The sequence below is a fragment of the Triticum urartu genome, chromosome 5A (assembly GCF_056163025.1).
Source record: "Triticum urartu cultivar PI428250 chromosome 5A, HENAU_Tu73, whole genome shotgun sequence".
In the NCBI taxonomy this organism is placed as follows: Eukaryota; Viridiplantae; Streptophyta; class Magnoliopsida; order Poales; family Poaceae; genus Triticum; species Triticum urartu.
Genome location: NC_141877.1, coordinates 521,407,443 through 521,423,590, shown reverse-complemented (window position 1 = coordinate 521,423,590; position 16,148 = coordinate 521,407,443).

The window sequence follows — 16,148 nt, the reverse complement described above, 5'->3', positions numbered from 1 at the left end:
TTATTTTATTAATGGACATGATTTATTTTTACAATGGAGGGAATAGTCCCGAGTCGCTGCAGGCTTACGACCCGACACTTGGGGGCTACATTATTCAAATTGAGATTACATCAAATATGCAAGTCCCATGTCACTGCCAGCATGCACCACGGCACTTGGGGGCTAATGTAAAGTCATTTTTGATCAACTTATTGAAGACCCGACTCATCCCATTGTAATGAGCCGACCCTTGGGGGCTACCAATAGCTCCTGTCAAAAATTCAAGGTACACAAGCCTCGGTCCATTATATTGAAAGATCCACTACTCAGTTGGTAGAATACAAAGCTCTTAACCTTATGGACGTGGGTTCAAACCCCATGGTGGAGATTACATCATATGATGTTATTATCAATGAATTATATACAAAGTCCCAGCTCAGTATTATCTTACTGAGCCGACCCTTGGGGGCTACACTGGTTGAAGTTTTTATGAGCATAAGGCAATTACAAGTCCCATGTTGCTGCAAGCATGACAACCCGACACTTGGGGGCTACATATGTGGAATATTCAATTTTGACTAGTGGCTGAGATGGACAATCTGGATTTCTTCAAGGTTGCAACATTTATATTGAAACAAGTCTTAAGCTATCACTATGTTTGTCCTCTTAAGACTTGGGGGCTACAGGTAATATGGATATGAGGGAGAGAAATCTTCAAAATTCTCAGTTTTAACCCGGCGTCGGCAACAATTATAACCCGGCAAGTTTTTCATCTTTAAGTCAGTTGAAGGTCATATGAGCATTTCAAAGACCAATATTTTTAAGCATTGGGACCTGAGTCAAATGAATTATTTTTCAGTCTTTCTCTGTGAGAAACCAATGTCAGCAAATTGATTATGAAGTTGGCTATTGACCCGGATTTTCTGGAAGAAGGAAATGACCACCGGCTTACAAGAATATTTAACCTGGAGCATAACTTGTTAAAATTGTTCTTGTGTTTTGTTTACAGAATCAGTTTAACATGGATAAATCAAAATTAAACTGGGGACTAATGTCGGGGATATACCCCGCGGTATGACCCAGCCGGAGATATGATCCGGCTGAGACTTGGTATTTCATTGGTAAGATGGCAGATTGTTTAAACCAGAGGTTAAGCCAGCGGGAACAGTTAAGCAGGTTAAGCCAGCAGACACAGTCATGTAAGCCGGCAGACACAGCCATGTAACCCGGCAGACACGGTCATGTAACCCGGTAGACACAGTCATGTAAGCCGGCAGACATAGTCATGTAACCCGACAGACACAGTTATATGAGCCAGATAGTTAAGCCGGACAGTTAAGCCAGACAGTTAAGCAGGACAGTTAAGCCAGATGGTAAGCCAGATTGTAGGTTAACAGTTAAGAAGCCCGAAACGTTAAAGAAAGCCCATGGAGAGAAAACAGAATAGTTAAGTCTTAAGTCCGAGTTGGAATCTACATGTAACCCGCCCCTTCAACATATATAAGGAGGGGCAGGGCACCCCAAGAGGGGGGGGGGTTGAATAATCATTAAGTCTAGACACAACTAGGAGAGCCGGAGTTACATCGACTCCTTCATGATGATAATGAGACCTAGCCACAAGCAACATGTAGGGTTGTTACCGGATGATGTTTCCCGGGGCCCGAAGCTGTCTAAATCTTCGTCTTGCGTATTGCGTCTCTCGATTCCGATCAACCCCTTCAAGCTACCGCATAGATGCGTTGGCCTCACGACTAAGTCCTCACACTAGGACATTTGCCGTGACGTTTCCACGACAGTTTGGTCGGCCCAAAGCAAGTCTGTCACCATCCCGAGTACATGCGTCAGCTCAGGTCTTAGGACATAGAAAATATGTTGTACTCGAGACTCACAGATGACATATCGCTGCGTCTCATAGTTGGGTCTGTCCGACTCAGACCTTATCTCGACTCGGATCCGACTACGTCGAAGCCGACCAGATCCTTCCAAGTCCATATTATCCGGTTAGCATCCAATGCTCCATGGCTAGTGAGACCGAGCCATCGACCGTGTCATATGGTAGTCTAGTTGGCTGCGCGTCCACACAGCCCTTTCGACTAGGGACCTTTTAGGACAGTCATCATACTATGCATAGTCCCACAAACAAGTCACGTACTTGCTGATACACATCATTGATAATGTCCAAGGACTATCTTTATTCATAAACAAATAGGAAATATCATCATACATGATTGCCTCTAGGGCATATCTCCAACAAGTGCCAGTTCCAAACCCGACTCTCTGGTTCGTTGATCTACAATACACTGCACGAAGGCGAGCCGCTGCCTGTCGGAGCAATTTTGGCGATGAGGATGACGAGGGCGACGATGGTGGCTCCGGCGACAACAAGTTTATCTAGCTAGTTTAATCTAAGTTTTATCTAGTTTGTGTGTATGTTTGTATGAACTCCGGTGAACTATGTGGCGTGAACTATCTTGTTTATCTAAGTTTAAATTTGCAGTATGTTTATACTGGATCTGTTCCGCGTGAGCTTGCATGTTCCCGCAAGGTGGTTTTAAAGGATCCCGCAACAAAAAATTAGGGGACGTAGAGATACGAGATTTGCTAGAGATGCTCTAAGACTAACGTAGAAGAGCATTTTAGGGTGTAAGGTCATCTCCAATGCTGACCCATAAATTTCCTCATGCATCCGTTTGCAGATGGGGACCAGTCCACAGACACAGATGCTGGAGGCCGTCATCCAACCGTATCATGTATATGTCTGCCAGTAAATTCAAATTCAAATATACTCTGATCCATGCAGCATGCCAGATCACATCAGCGTGGGATCACATGCCCGATCACAACCAAGAAGAGGCAAATATGCTTAGTTTTTACATTCCAGAATTCAAAAGAACATGAGTCCAGCAATCTGTATATTTCTGCCCTGTCGGACCAGCAATCCTAGCCAGGTGCTTGTTGGGGAATGCAATATTTCAAAAAATTTACCTATGATCACGCAAGATCTATCTAGGAGATGCATCGAAACAGGGGAGAGTGTGTCTACGTACCCTCGTAGACCGAAAGCGGAAGCTTTTAGTAATGCGGTTGATGTAGTCGAACGTCTTCGCGATCCAACTGATCCAAGTACCGAACGTACGACACCTCCGCGTTCAGCACACATTCAGCTCGATGACGTCCCTCGGGCTCTGATGACCCACAAGTATAGGGGATCTACCATTGTCCTTTAGATAAGTAAGAGTGTCGAACCCAACGAGGAGCAGAAGGAAATGATAAGCAATTTTCAGCAAGGTATTCTCTGGAAGCACTGAAATTATCGGTAACAGGTAGTTTTGTGATAAGGTAATTTGTAACGGGTAACAAATAGTAAAAGTAAATAAGGTGCAGCAAGATGGCCCAATCCTTTTTGTAGCAAAGGACAAGCGTGGACAAACTCTTATATAAAGGAAAACGCTCCTGAGGACACATGGGAATTATCATCACATGACTACTTATAGCAAGACTTCTCCCATGTCCCCAGGAACAAACGTAACTACTCACAAATCATATTCATGTTCATAATAAGAGGGGTATTAATATGCATAAAGGATCTGAACATATGATCTTCCACCGAATAAACCAACTAGCATCAACTACAAAGAGCAATCAACACTACTAGCAACTCATAGGTACCAATCTGAGGCTTTGGGACAAAGATTGGATACAAGAGATGAACTAGGGTTTGAGATGAGATGGTGCTAGTGAAGATGCTGATGGAGATTGACCCCCTCCCAATGAGAGGATCGATGGTGATGATTTTCCCCTCCCGGAGGGAAGTTTCCCCGGCAGAACAGCTCCGCCGGAGCCCTAGATTGGTTCCGCCTTGTGGCGGCAGAGTTTCGTCCCGTGAGCTATCTTATGATTTTTTCTATGGTAAAAGACTTCATATAGCAGAAGATGGGTACCAGAGGCCTGCTGGGGGCCCACAATGCAGGGGGCGCGACCAGTGGGGTAGGGCGCGCCCCCACCCTCGTGGATGGTGGGTGGCCCCCCTCTGGTACTTCCTTCGCCCAATATTTTTTATATATTCTAAAATGTGCTCACATGAAGTTTCAGAACTTTTGGAGTTGTGCATAATAGGTCTCTAATATTTGCTCCTTTTCCAACCCAGAATTCGAGCTGCCGGCATTCTCCCTCTTCATGTAAACCTTGTAAAATAAGAGAGAATAGGCATAAGTATTGTGACATAACGTGTAATAACAGCCCATAATGCAATAAATATCAATATAAAAGCATGATGCAAAATGGACGTATCAACTCCCCCAAGCTTAGACCTCGCTTTCCCTCAAGCGAAAGCCGATATCGAAAAATATGTCCACATGTTTAGAGATAGAGGTGTCGGTAAAATAAAATACGGACATAAGGGCATCATGATCATTCTTGGAACAGCAACATATATATATATATATTGTCATATGATTTCTTATGCTAAAGTAACAATTCATTCACAATTTCAAGTATGAATCAGAAACTTCATTGAGAACCAACAAACTATAATCTCAGTCATTGAAGCAATTGCAATTTATCATAACATAGGAAAGAGTCAATATAAGAGCTTTTTAGCAACTCCACATACTCAACCATCATTTAGTCTTTCACAATTACTAACAGTCATGCAATATTTATGGTTATGAAGTTTTAGTCGGACACAGAGAAAGATAGGGGCTTATAATTTTGCCTCCCAACCTTTTAACTCAAGGGTAATGTCAGCAATAATAGTTCATGATAACTTACATCAAATTGGGTATATATATATATCTGGATATTTCCAACACAATGTGCTTGCCAAAGGATAAAATGTAAAAAGGAAAGGTGAAGATCACCATGACTCCTGTATGAAGTATAAGACAAGAATGAAAGATAGGCCCTTCGCAGAGAGAAGCAGAGGTTGTCATGTGTTGTTACAGTTGGATGCACAAAATGTTAATGCAAAAGAACATCACTTTATATTGCCACTTGTGATATGGACCTTTATTATACAGTCTATCGCTTCTATTGCTTCCATATCACAAGATCGTATAAAGCTTATTTTCTCCACACTAATAAATCATACATATTTAGAGAGCAATTTTTATTGCTTGCAACAATGACAACTTACTTGAAGGATCTGACTCAATCCATAGGTAGATATGGTGGACTCTCATGGCAAAACTGGGTTTAAGGATATTCGGAAGCACAAGTAGTATCTCTACTTGGTGCAAATAATTTGACTAGCATGAGAGGGAAAGGCAAGCTCAACATGTTGGATGATCCATGACAATATAATTTATTTCGGCTGTAAGAAAACATAACCCATTACATTGTCTTCCTTGTCCAACATCAACTCTTTAGCATGTCATATTTTAATGAGTGCTCACAATCATAAAAGTTGTCCAAGATAGTATATTTATATGTGAAAACATATCTTTCTTTATTACTTCTTATTAATTGCAACGATGACCAAAACTATGTTTGTCAACTTTCAACAACTTTTATTCATCATACTCTTTATATGTGAAGTCATTACTCTCCATAAGATCCATATGATCCCTTTATTTCTTTTTATACTTTCTCTTTTATTTTTATTCCCTCAAGATCATAGCAAGATAATCAAGCCCTTGACTCAACACTAATCTTTATTATATATAGCTCACGGACTCGATTACTGTCGGTGTACTAGAGTAGGGGTACCCTAGTATCCCGAACATGTGCACGGGCAGTCGCAGCATCCCGCGGCAAGGCTTGCCGGGTGACCGCCAAGGTCCTCCGTGGTTCCCCTGGAGCCATTCAAGGAGACAAGACCCCGGCAAGAGGAGCTTGCCGGGAAGGCCAACCAAGGCATATCAAAGCCAAGGAGACAAGACCCCGGCAAGAGGAGCTTGCCGAGAAGGCCAACCAAGGCATCTCAAGGAACTTGCCGCGACGCGCCACACATCCCGGCAAGGCCCGGTGAGCGACAAGCTCCCGGACGCGACAAGACAACGACCGCGGCAAGGTGCTTGCCGCGGCAAGCCACCACTCTGTGTCCGCGCTCCAGCACATCCACCAACGTGTCGCTCTGGGACCCTTCCAAGCGTACGTGGCGGGAGGCTGTGCAGCCAGCGGTGCACGGTGGCAAGCGGCGCTGACAAGATTGCCATCGTGGCGAGCGGTGGCGTCTCTGACGGTCCCTTTTGCACTATTTAGGCAACGCAGATGGGCATTTAATGCCCTTGTCCCCTGCCGTCAGGGTTAGGTATGATACACTGTAGCAGGTAGCTGTACCAACCGCAGCACCTTTCCATTTTTACCCTTGCCTACGTTGCCACCTGTCGGTGACCCCTTGAGCATGTAAAAGGAGGCCCATGCGCAACGTAGAGGGGGGTTGGCAAAAAAGAGAACTCTCAGATTCGGTCTCATTAGCTGCTGGAGTGTACTGTAGCACTCCGCGCTCCCGAGCAAGAACTCAATACAATCCACAAAGCAGGAGTAGGGTTTTACGCATCCGTGCGGCCCGAACCTGGGTAAACCGCTCGTGTGCTTCGCCTCGATCCGCTCTTCGTGGGTGCTGCGCCCCCGCCGAACCGAAAGGGACTCGGCCCACCGGTCCCATAGGTGCCCGTGGGTCAGCTCCCCGGCATCTTTGGCGCGCCAGGTAGGGGGCGTCGAGGTTGTGTGAACCAGATCCGGCGTTCACACGAGCTAGATCTTCATCATCTTCATCGACATGCCGCCGAAGAAGAAGGCTTCAGAGGCGGCTGCTCCGACCGCGCCGAACCCACCATCGCCGGAGCAAACGGCTGATGGGGCAGACGCCGGCGGAAGAACAGGCGTCGACGAGGGAGCTCACGGTGCTGCCAGGTCCAAGGACAAGGCTGCGCTGCCCATCGGCGGCGTAGCCGGCTCCCACAACGACCGGGCGCACTCCAAGACCTCGGCGTCCGTACATGCACCGCGCCCATCTCAGGAGGCGCGGGACCGGTAGCGTCATTGTATTCACGGTACCATGCGTTTGCTGGACCAAGATCGAGCTGGTGGATCACGGAGTGCTCAGGACCAGCATGCATGCCAACATGCTGGCACAAGCGAGGCACGGTCGCCTGGACGGGATACTGCTCCTTCTAACATAGTTAGAAGTCCGAGCATATCCCACTCCTCGCACCGTTCGCCACCGCCACCCGCCACTGCAGTAGAAGCTTTGGCGCGAGCTCAACTGCTCCTGGACTACCCTCCAACGGCAGACAAGATCGACGACTGGAGGGCCACCATTCAGAGTCTCATCGGCTTCGCCAACGGCGACACTCAACGGCAGCCGAGCACGTCGCAGCCGCGGCAAGTCAGCCAGGCACGAGCCGGTGGCGACAAGACCGGTGGGGGTGCTACCACTGTGCACTCTCCGCCCCGAAGGCCAAGATCGCCGACTCGCCGGATCCACCTCGACAGCGACTCCACCGCGTCATCAGATCCACGAGCTCGTCGTGATCAGCGCCAAGTTCTTCACGAACGACAGCAAGAAGACGCTCGTACTCGCATCGAGCGCCGGAGAGAAGCGCGACGTCAATCAGACCAGCGCGCTGGGCCCTCTGTCGACATGCATGCACCAGGGGAACCAGGCAGCTTGCCGTATGCGGTAGGTTGTCCTGCGTTTACTCGTGAGCTGCGGCAAGTCCAGTGGCCCAGCACAAAGAATTTCAAGCAAGATGTACCAGAGAAGTATGATGGCAAGTCGCATCCGTCGGAGTTCCTCAGCATCTACACCATCGCGGTGCAGGCTGCCGGGGGACGGGACGACAAGATCCTTGCCAACTACTTCCCGCTGGTGCTCAAGCCCAACGTCAGGTCCTGGCTCATGCACTTGCCCGACAACTCCATATCTTCCTAGGCAGACCTATGCCATCAGTTTGTCGGCGCCTTTACAGGCGGCCACAAACCTCATGGCCAAGAGAGTGACCTTCATCTGCTCGCCCAGAAGGAAGGAGAGCCCCTGCGCAAGTACATTCAGAGATTCAGCCGTGTATAGCACAACATCCCAGATGTCCACCCTGCCGCGGTCATCAGCGCGTTCCATCAGAATGTGCGTAACCGCAGGATGCGGGAGGAGATGGCGATGTGCAAGATCAGAGACGTCAGTGAGCTGTATGCCCTGGCCGATAAGTGTGCACGTGCTGAAGAAGGAAGGAAACTCCCCGGAGAGAATACAGGAGCAGGAGGATCTGACAGCGAGGATGCTGCCCCGGCAAAGAAAAACCGGCGGCGGAACAACAGGAAGAAGAAAGGCAAAGATGTGCTAGTCATGGAGCAGTCCGGCAATGAAGGTGGCGCCAAGAAAGCCAAGGCTGGTAGCTCCGGCAAGGAGATTGCCGCATGCACCAACTGCCAGGCTGTGGCGGTCGCCGACAAGCAGGACGGCACCGACAAGCAGTACTGCAAGATCCACCGCACCAAGGGCCATGACCTCCAGAGCTGCAAGAAGGTCGAGCAGCTTGTCCAACAGCAAAAGGTTGAGTACGAGCGACGCGACAAGGAGAGTGCCCAAGGAGGCGGTGGAGAATCCGGCAAGAAGCGCGCTGGCCGGGGAGGAAGCCGCGGCAAGGCCAAGCAGCGGCAAGGAGACAGACCTCCCCGCGGCCGCGACAAGGATGAAGATGACGACGAAGACGAAGACATGGATGATGTCGAGACCAGTGAGCAGGAGTTCCAGAAAGCCACAGAGGTCTTGTGCGTTGACGGCGGTGCTTCTCTGCATACTTCGCACCGCCAACTCAAGCAGTGGGTGCGGGAAGTCAATGCAGCGGAACCACCTGTCGAGTCATGCAAGCTTCTGAAATGGTCCAGCATGCCTATCATCTTTGATATTGAGGACCACCCTGATCGCACAACTGCGGTCGGGTGCTTGCCGATGTTGGTTTCACCAACTATTCGCAACCTTAAGGTCACTAAGATGCTAGTTGACGGCGGGGCCGGCTTGAACCTAATCTCCTCCGCTGTACTCCACAAACTCCAGATCCCTGACAGCGAGCTTGAAGAAACCGGCACATTCCAAGGAATCAACCCGGGAAGGAGCAAGCCGAAGGGGAAGGTCACGTTGCCAGTAACATTTGGCAGCGAGTTGAACTTCAGGACTGAGAGGGTCACTTTTGACGTTGCCGATTTTCCATTGCCTTACAATGGGATACTCGGCCGTCCAGCACTCGCCAAGTTCATGGCAGCCTCTCATTACGCATACAACATGCTGAAGATGCCAGGCCCGATAAGCGTCATCTCTATCCCTGGTGACAAGAAGGATGCTCTTATCTGCGCCGACAAGATCTACTGGGAAGCGGCAGCCGCAGCAGATCGCAAGTCACCTGCCGTTGAAGCTCCCGGGGGGAAGAAGAAGACCAAGTCCGGCAAGAGTTCTGATGCCCACTCCGGCAAGCGCACCTCTTCGGAGTGCTGCGCTGCCGTCGAGGACGCACCGTCGAGCTCCACCGGCAAGTGTAAGAAGGCAATGGCAGCTCCGCCAGAGACCAAGAAGGTGTCCGCCAAGGAGGACGGCACTGGTGGTACCTTCACCATCAGTGCCACTCTCGACCCTAAATAGGAAAGCGCGCTCATTGCTTTCCTGCGGGCGAACGTCGACGTGTTTGCGTGGCAACCGTCTGACATCTCCGGTGTTCCCAGGAAAGTAATTGAGCACCATCTTGCCATTTGTCCTCATGCGTGGCCCGTCAGGCAGAAGGTCAGGAAGCAAGCAGTGGAGCGCCAAGAATTCATCGCAGAAGAGATCAAGAAGTTGGAAGCAGCAGGCCTTGTCAGAGGAGTGCTCCATCCTACGTGGTTGGCCAATCCTGTAGTTGTGCGCAAGGCGAACGGGAAATGGAGACTTTGTATCGACTTTACCGATGTTAACAAAGCTTGTCCCAAAGACCCATTTCCTTTGCCGCGCATTGACCAGATTGTTGACTCCACGGCCGGATGTGACTTGCTTTCATTTCTTGACGCATACTCAGGATACCATCAGATCTTCATGGCTGAAGAGGATGAGGAGAAAACCACATTCATTACTCCATGTGGCACGTACTGATTCATACGGATGCCTTTCGGTTTAAAAAATGCTGGTTCAACATTTGCAAGGGTAGTCCATGTCGCTCTTGAGCCACAAATACACAGAAATGTGGAAGCCTACATGGATGACATAGTGGTCAAGAGCAAGGACAAGGCGACTCTGATTCAAGATTTAGACGAGACCTTTGCAAATCTGCGCAAGATCAGCCTCAAGCTCAACCCCGAGAAGTGTGTGTTTGGAGTCCCCTTCGGCAAGCTTCTCGGGTTCTTCGTGTCTCAGCGGGGAATCGAAGCCAATCCCGACAAGATCAAGGCCATTGAGCAGACTGAAGCACCAAAGCGCGTCAAGGATGTACAAAGACTTGCTGGTTGCGTGGCTGCTCTCAGCAGGTTTATCTCTAGGTCTGCTGAACGCGCCCTGCCGTTATTCAAAATATTGAAAAAGGCAGGTCCAATGAAATGGACTCCGGAAGCGGAGGCTGCGCTGCAAGACTTAAAGAGATACCTGTCCTCCGCTCCAATACTTGTCGCACCTAAGCCACAAGAGAAGTTGCTGCTGTATATAGCGGCAACCAATCAAGTGGTTAGTGCTGCATTAGTAGCGGAGAGGGAGGCAGATGACGAGCCAGCAACCACGGCAAGCACATCCAGCGACAAGCAGGGGGCTTCCCCGACAAGCTCTGGTCTCGACAAGGATGGATCTGCGCAGACGCGCGAGGAGATACAGAAGAGAATGGTGCAACGCCCAGTTTACTTTGTCAGTTCCCTTCTGCAGGGGGCTAGGACAAGGTACTCTGGCGTGCAGAAATTGCTTTTCGGCCTTCTCATGGCCTCGGGAAAGCTGCGCCATTACTTCCAAGAAAATGAGATCACAGTTGTCACTCGCTTTCCGCTGAAGAGGATACTACAAAATCCAGAAGCGACAGGCAGGATTGTTGAGTGGGCACTGGAACTGTCAAGCTTTGGCCTCAAGTTTGAGAGTACTTCAACTATCCAAAGCAGAGCATTGGCAGAATTCATAGCAGAATGGACGCCATCTCCAGATGAAGAAATTCTAGAAACGAGCATCCCCGACGAGGAAGCAAGCAAAGAGTGGCTGATGTACTTTGATGGTGCCTTTTCGCTGCAAGGCGCCGGCGCTGGCGTGCTGCTTGTCGCACCCACCGGAGAGCACCTCAAGTACGTAGTCCAGATGCACTTTCCCAAGGAGCAAGCAACAAACAATACTGCAGAGTATGAAGGCTTGCTTGCCGGTCTCAGGATCGCGGCAGACCTTGGGATCAAGAAGCTCATTGTCAGGGGTGACTCACAGCTTGTCGTCCGCCAAGTAAACAAGAGCTATCAGAGTCCGTTGATGGAAGCCTACGTCGACGAAGTGAGAAAGCTAGAAGAGCACTTTGACGGCCTGCAGATGGAGCATGTTCCAAGAGCTCAGAACGACATTGCCGATGGCCTATCAAAGTGTGCAGCACTTAAGTTACCTGTGGAACCAGGGATCTTTGTGCTCAAGCTGACTCAAACGTCCGTGACGCCATCAACTGGACAGAGCAAGAAGAGGAAGTTGATTTTTGGTGACTATTTACCGGCAGAGCTTCCCGAAGCCGCCGCCAAGAAGGTCCCCAAGATCAACACCAAGAATGCTGAGGAGCAGTCTGCTCCGGCAAGCCCTAGGGTTTGTTCCGTTGAAGCAGAGGCTCCCGATAAGTTTTGCTCCGGCAAGCTTGTCGGGGAACGTCAAGCTCCGGCAGAGCCGCAGGTTCTCGCCGTAGAAGCGGATGTTCCCGCAGCAGCTTGGATCAACGCCAAGAGTGCTGAGGAGCAGTCTGCTCCGGCAAGCCCTAGGGTTTGTTCCGTTGAAGCACAAACTCCCGACAAGTTTTGCTCCGGCAAGCTTGCCGGGGAACGTCAAGCTCCGGCAGAGCCGCAGGTTCTTGCCGTAGAAGCGGATGTTCCCGCAGCAGCAGATTTGCCTTTAGTCCTTGTTGTCGAGCCACAAGCTCCAGCATGGGCGCAGCAGATTGTCCGTTTCCTTCAGACAGGAGAACTTCCCGAAGAGCAAGAAGAAGCGGAAAGAGTAGCCCGACAGTCAAGTATGTACCAGTTTGTCGACAAGACACTGTACAGAAGAAGACTTAACAGTGTGAAATTGAAGTGTATTCACCGGGAAGACGGACAAAAGCTGTTGGCAGAGATACATGGAGGCATATGTGGTCACCACATTGGCGCAAGAGCACTTGCCGGCAAAGCATTCCGGCAAGGTTTCTTTTGGCCAACAGCCCTCCAGGATGCAACTGCACAAGTAACCAAGTGTGAAGCGTGCCAGTTCCATTCCAAGCAGATACACCAACCAGCTCAAGCTTTCCAGACGATCCCTTTATCCTGGCCATTTTCGGTCTGGGGGCTCGATATCCTCGCCCCCTTTCCCCGAGCAATCGGGGGCTTTGAGTACTTGTACGTTGCAATCGACAAGTTCACAAAGTGGTCGGAAGTGGAAGCAGTGAGGAAGGTGACAGCACAGTCAGCAGTCAAGTTCTTCAGGTCGATTGTTTACCGCTTCGGGATCCCTAACAGGATAATCACCGACAACGGTACGCAATTTACGAGCCGCACCTTCGTGCAGTACGTCCAAGATCTTGGCGCCAAGATCTGCTTCGCTTCTGTTGCTCACCCGAGAAGCAACGGTCAAGCGGAGAGGGCAAATGCTGAAGTGCTGCGTGGGCTCAAGACCAGGACTTTCGACAGGCTGCACAAGTGCGGAAGAAACTGGATCGAGGAGCTGCCGGTGGTTCTTTGGTCGATCAGGACGACGCCAAATCGAGCCACTGGCCAGACACCTTTCGCTCTAGTCTATGGAGCAGAGGCAGTTCTCCCCACGGAACTCGTATACGGGTCACCTCGAGTGCTCGCTTATGATGAGCTTGAGCAAGAGCAGCTGCGACAAGATGACGCGCTGCTCCTTGAGGAAGACCGTCTTCAGGCTGATGTACGAGTTGCTCGCTACCAGCAAGCTTTGTGCCGCTACCATAGCCACAAAGTTAATGCCAGAAGTCTCGAGGAAGGTGACCTTGTTCTTCGGCGTGTTCAGTCCGCCAAGAATTCCAACAAGTTGACACCGAAGTGGGAAGGCCCTTACCGGGTGAAACGAGTCACTAGGCCTGGCGCTGTCCACCTTGAGTCCGAAGATGCCATTCCGATGAGCAACTCCTGGAACATTGAGCATCTTCGTAAGTTTTACCCGTAAGGCGTGGTTGCCGGAACCTGTTCCGGCAACCACCTTTTGTACAAGTCTTGCCGCTGTTGCATGTAATCCTTTGTACAAAGCCGGGCGCAGACCCCGTGCATAAGTAAAGCTCATGTGCTCCGCACATCTTGTCAATTTCATGCTTTCTATTTTTTGCATATGTGATCTGACACTTTGTGCAGCACCTACTCCCCGGTAAGCAATAATGAGCCGTAAGGCTCCATATCTTTATTTTCTCCTCTTTCTTTTTTCTCAAGGTAAGGAAGGTTCCCTCGCCCGCAAGTTTGCCGAGGGGGGGGGGAAGGAGAAGATAATGGTATGAACCAGGCGTCGTTCAAGAAAAGTTTCGCCTTATCGGGAAGCAAACAACAGAAAAGCTAAGTTGCCAAAGTTTGAGCAATCAGATTTTTTAATTTTTAAGTTATCTCCCTTGAACGACCGCACTTTGTATGGAAAACCTGTGCGCGGAGGAACCAACTCGTAGCTAGTTGCACCCTTACTTTGTTTCGAGTCCGCTCAACAACTTAAGTGAGCTGCGCCTAGTTGCGACAAGGTTTCTTGTCAGTAGCGGCACCGCCAGCAGGCTGCTGACGTCCCGCACTCAGCGCTCGCGGCTAAGTTCCCTAAAAGCGTAGGGCAAAGACATACAAAGGGAGTAATCAAGTAAAGGGAATAACATTGCAATCATTACCCAGAATAGAGTTATATTACAAGGTAGCTTGTCGCAGCTCTAACAGATTGTTTTCATAACATGACCAGCAGCGACAAGAAAAGAAGAAAACGGGTGGCCAAGTCTACGCGATCGCCCTCAACCCTCTTGATCCCGCTCACCTTATCCACAATGGGTGCGACAAGGGTCTTGAGCGCCTCCAGATCAGCATCCGGCGACAGGGTCTTGAGGACGTTGGTGAGGTTGAGGCCCGGGTTGCGGAAGGCCACCTTCAGCAACACCTTCTGAAGAGCTCCCGCGCAAATCTTGCGCGACTCGTCGGCCAGCTGCTTTGGGATCTTATCTCGGAGCCGCTGGAGGGCCGTCGCCACGCCTTTGAAGAACAAGGTGAGCTTGGCGCTGGGTTGGTGGTTCTCATCAGAGGGATACCCGAGATCCTCCACCCCCAGCTGCGCCAATTCCCTATCGATATCTGTGGCAGCACTCACGAGACCCTCCGTCCAGTGCTCCACTTTCTCCAGCGTCTTGGTCAAAGTGGTCAGCTTCAACTCAAGATCTGCGTTGGAGTCCTTGGCGGCGCTAAGCTCTTTGCCCTTCTCGGTGAGGCGAGCCTGCAGCTCTGAGTTGCTGTGGGCGTCCTTCTCCCGCTCAAGCTTGAGCGCGGCAAGCTCTTCACCACTCGCTTTGAGATCGGCCTGCAGCTGCGCCACCTTCGTCTCCAGCTCCTTCTTGGCGGCCTCGGCAACTGCGGCAGCATCCTCTGCTTGCTTAAGGGCTCCACCGATTTCTCGCTCACGCGCGGCAAGCTCCTCCTCGTGGCTGTCGAGGTTAACCTTCCGCTGCGCCAGCTCGCCCTCCTGCGGAAACAGCTTCTCAGCGGCTAGCCGCTGTTGCTCTTCAGCTTCGGCCTTCTCGAGGAAGAAGGCCTTCTGCTCTTCGGCGAGCTGCTCCCGCTCCTCTGCCAGGGACCGGAGAGCTTCCTGGTTGAGACCCCGGAGCTCCTCGGCGCGCTTCTCGATGTCCGCTCCCGCCTTCGCGACAAGCGCCTCGCGGGATTCCAGCTTGGCTTGCCGCGCGCGGTAGAGCGACAACAGCTTCCGCAGCAGCCGCTCCTCCTCAGGCTCGCCGCTGCTGCTGCTCGGCGCATCAACTAGCGTCAGCCCAGCGGAGGCGAGCACTTCTCCGTCGAAGCTCTCTCCCTCGACCGGCGCCCTGGAGCTCGACGCCTAGGGGAGGTTGATGAAGACGCCATCGCCGGCCTTCAAGTAGACGCCTGGCTGGGGCTCTTCGGAGCCTGGCGCTGCGGTAGCGGCGGACGGGTCGGCGGTCAACGCAGCGCCTGGCGCTCCTGCGGCCTCAGGACCGTCAGTGCGATCGCCAGACCCCCCGCCAGCTGCTGCGGCGGCAGCTTTGGCGGCCTCGTCGCCGGCGGCAACCTCGGTCTCCATCTGCTCCGCAGCAGATGGGTCTGATTGCCGGAAAAGGGAGAAGAGTCAAGCAAATACTCAAGAAGAAGAAGAACCCAAGGGAAGCTTTGAAGAGAAGATTACCTCTACTGGGTTCAGCAGTCGTAGTCTCCGTCGCCGGGGGAACGCTGGTGCTGTCCCTTGCCGGGGAACTCCCCCTTGCCGGAGGACTCTCCCTTGGCATTTCGGGGGCGGTCTCCGGGCGCTCCTAGTGGGGCTGCTCTACGCCTACACAAACCAACAGTCAGATGTCAGCAAAGAAACAGTATCCATGCGCGCCTACCAGTGGCAAGTAAGCCATATACTTACGCTGGGGGCTGCTCTGGAGAACAGTTGCCGGGTCTGGCAAGGTGATCTCGGGCGCTCCTCCTGCTGTCGCGGTGGGCTCATCCTCGATGACAATCACCGAGACCTTGGCTCTCTTCGCTGCTCACTGGGCCAGAGTCCTAAAAAGGAACAAGTTCAGAATCAAGCGAATGAGATACAAGATAAAACAGCAAGAATTGAAGAACTACAAGTACAACAAGAGAAGCTTACTCTTATTCTTCTTCCTCGTCGGAGCTGAATGCGGAGAAGTCGAAGTCTGGCCCATGTCCAGCGCGAGGAGGCGGAGGAGTAGGTTCCCTTGGCCGCTTGGCGGGAACGGTGGCGGTGGCCTGAGACGACCCCGCTCCAGTTGCCGCAGCAGCATGAGGTGTTCCCGCAGCACCAGTGCTTTCCGCGGTGGAGCGCGTCACGCGGCGCGGCGACT